We start from the raw sequence: 3,794 nt of genomic DNA, 5'->3' as shown, positions 1-3,794 counted from the left end.
ACAGTCTTAACTCGGTTTGACTTCTGGCAGTTCTCACTCTATCCCAATGCTTCTGACCTCCAAGATGTAGCTCTTTGATCAGTCCTTTTTTTTTTTTTCCATACCCTATAGGCTCTGTTTGTCTTAAATGAATGCCCTGGGAAGGTTACTCTCCAGTCAGGTCTGGAAACCTTTTTAGTAGGGTCTGTCTCTTCACCTGCAACTTAAATTTAGAAATTCCAAGTCTCCTCCAAACCTTAGCTCTTTGGTTCACTTGCTAGGTAATTCTCTTAACCACTCCAAAGGCTGCTCTCTTTCAGTTGAAAACTTTTAGTTTCATATATTCTTTTAAACTTTCCATTTAATTTTAAACTGAACCAACTGTGATCATTCATCCCGAGTTATTTTCTGCAACCAGCACTTCTATAATGTTTTCACTACTTGCCAAAACCAAATCTAAAATAGCATCATCTCCTATTGTTTAGTGACGGACGAAAAAATCTATCAAGCATTACATCCAGCAACATCTGGGCCATACCACAATTAGTAGCACTTGTTCTCCAGTCTACATTGGGTGAATTTGAAGTTTTTCTTCATCGTATAAATCCTGGCATATTTCTCTGTAGTGATTTTGAAGAAAGCTCTGTCTAGATCCATGTGCAATCATGGAGTCTTCTGTTAGACCCCCAAACACTATCTTACTAGAAAGTTGTTCACAGGTCTTTTTTAAAATCAAAACCACGTTATCTTTTTTTTTAATTTTAATTTTTATTTAATTTTTATTTTTTTTTTCCCTCCTGCTGTTGTTTCTTCAGTAAACATAGGTGAATCGCTTGGCATTACAGAACTATACAGCAGCATCCCAAACGCTTTTTTTCAGTAGGCTTTTAGAAATATTAAATGGACACCAGTTAGGCTTTTCTGTGGGTCTCTTTTTATTTTTAACTATTGATTTCAGTGGTCTTCATTACCATACTGTTTGAATGGGGCTGAGTTTTATGAATGAATTTTTCTCAAGCATCCCTGGGAAGTACGGGAAGTATTATCCCAGTTTTATAGATGGGGGATCTTAAACACAAGGTAAACAGTGACTTGCCTGTGGTTGGTCTCTGCTGGATGGGGGCCTAAATTTTAACACTTCTTTTTGGTCATCATATATGATATACCAAGTACTCGGTAACATTTACCCTTAAAAAAAATTATATATAAGCACTTTTTGGACATGTACACGTATACATAAACCAAGAAGTGCTTATTTAAAAAAATTATATATGTTACTGAGTACTTGGTTAGCTAAAGCCCATTAAATTGCTTTTTGTAGGAGGTGTTTTTACTAGAAGTACAGGTATTATGATGCATGGAATTTTTGGGGAGTGGGGGGAATGACATATGACAAAATGATTTTTAGTTCCTTCTTTAACTTGTTGGCTGCAGGTTGGACAGTTGTGTGTTTTTGCTGAACAAACTGAGCTGTAACATGCCTGCTGTTTTGTACCAGTTGTTGCCAAACGTGCCTGTATTTATAACTTCACCATCTGCTGTGGTATGGAGATTTGAGATGGGGGAGGTATTTGGATATCTTTTGTGGAGGTTCCTTCTAGGGTATCTCTGGAAAACTTGAAAACCCATGTGAGGGAGGAAGGGAAGGAAAGGAGACACAGGGCTAGCAGTGATGCATAAAGTATTTAAGGGAAGTCTACAGAAGGAGAGCAGGTCCTTAGGGCAGGGGGAGGGGGGGCTTGCTGAAGTGTATTGACTCCCAGCATTGTTCCTCTTCCTTTATCGGCTAACATTTGGATCGTGGAGCAGTCTGGCTGCTTAACTTCCACTAACTTGGAGCTTTGCCATGGGGCGCTGTAGTGTAGTGAGTTTTTTCCTTGATGTTTTGCAGTGCCCTTTTCATAACTGTTTGATCTTTCTAGGTTTGTTTCTCTCCCTATCTCTTCTCATTACTTCCTCCCCCCCATCCCAGATGGACCTGAATTTATCAAATACTTTTAAGTCGCAAATAGCTTCAGGATAATTGTACCTCTTTCTCTTTTGGCACATAAATTTTGTTTGGTGACTAGTTTAACCTAGTTCTAGTAACTGATTTTTTGGTTGGTAATGACCTGTGGCACAGTGAAAAGCTGCATGTTTCATTTTCCCATCCTCTGAGCCATCTGGTCCCTCGCAGCTTATTTCTCACCACTGTCCTAATCCCTTTCCATTTATTTCATTGTTGCTGAAATAGGAAAATGACCCGTTTAGGCCTTGTGGCTCTCATTAAGATATCTCAGCACATGATTATAGAAACAAAAGAATAAGTGTTTTAGTGGAGTTCTGTAAACATAATGTTAATTGTTAATGAGTTGTGAAACAATGCAATTAGGTGCACCTTTCCTGTGATCTATAATATCCATCCAGAAAAAAAAAACCTTCTGGCAAGTCTCTTGGTTCATGGTCTTCCATTTTCAATTCTCAGGTGTAAAAGGAGATGGAAACTTCCCTACATATGTCTTCAGTAACAAGGGTACCCGCATTCCTCTTTCCCACCTCTCTTAACTAACCAGCAGGACTTGGGAGTCTTAAAGAAAGCTTTCAAGTCTTGTAAACTTGCCACCTTTGGCAGACATGATCCATATTCCCTGTGCAGCATTTACGGTTCCACTTCCTTGCTCTTTGGCTTGCAATCCATACTGTGTTGAGCGAGACCATGAGTTTGAATTAGACGCTGGGAGGGGAAAGACGTTGTGCTCCATTACCCAGGGCTCTCTGGGATGCCCCTACTCTGATTTTTCTCTTTGTCAGCTTTTCCAATATGGTGTAGCTATTGTTGCTGGTGTTTCACTATACTCTGTACTTTATTTTATAGGCAGCAGTATGAGCTAGTGGAGCCCGAAGTGCTTTCTATAAATTACATACGGCTACCCTTCAACTCCCACTATAATGTGGCTACTTTATGCTGCAAAACCTGGCAGCTGCTGTTACAGAGCAAACAGTGCTGTGCCACAGTTTTTATGACATGAAGTAAAGATAAACCTCACATCCGCTAAAAAACTACAAGGGGAATGTAAATAGCTGGAATGTAATTACGCAAATTGGAATCTGCCCAAGATACCAGATTAACGTTGCTGCTTCTGCAGAGTGCCACAGGATCCTTAATGGCCAAAAGCAGCCAGGAGCTCAGCAAGGGAAAGGATTCAGCAGTGCTGTGCAATCATTGCAGAATGACTGGGGACTTTTATTACCTGTTTAATTCCCTTGCTTCCTACAGCTCCTGGAGATCCCTTGGGAGACCTCTTACCCAAGCACTGGCTGGAGATTTAAGATCAGAAACCAGAAGCAGAGGCTGAGAGAGAAATCTCCACAAACATTCCTTGAGACTTGTGATATCCACAAATGGTCAGGGCATTTCGTATCCTCCCTCCTGAAAGAAAGGAAGCAGAAAAATACTGAGTCAGTCAAATGATATGAAAGAAATCTACAAAGACTGTGGGGGCAGGGAGGAAAGAAGGGTTGAAAGCTTTGGTCTACCTAAAATTGCTTCCGCCTTGAAGAGTGATAAATCTACCTTCATTGACTTCCTCCACGAACGTGTAACAGTGGCTTGTATCAGAGCTTCTAAATATTGACTCGGTGTGACTTGATGTACTTCTTTTATGGGAGAAGAAACAGCAGCGTGTTAGATGTGAGAAATCATTAGAAAACTGGCAGTAAGCGGGATAAGAAATGACGGAGATTGAATCGTAGGAAAGGGAGAGTGCCAGAGTGGATGGAGCAGGGAATACTAGAAATGGGGAGCAGGGGAGGGGGAAGGTTAAAGTGTGTGTGGT

The sequence above is a fragment of the Crocodylus porosus genome, unplaced genomic scaffold (assembly GCF_001723895.1).
Source record: "Crocodylus porosus isolate Cpor-Errol unplaced genomic scaffold, CroPor_comp1, whole genome shotgun sequence".
Lineage (NCBI taxonomy): Eukaryota > Metazoa > Chordata > Crocodylia > Crocodylidae > Crocodylus > Crocodylus porosus.
Note: the sequence above shows the minus strand (reverse complement) of the source record.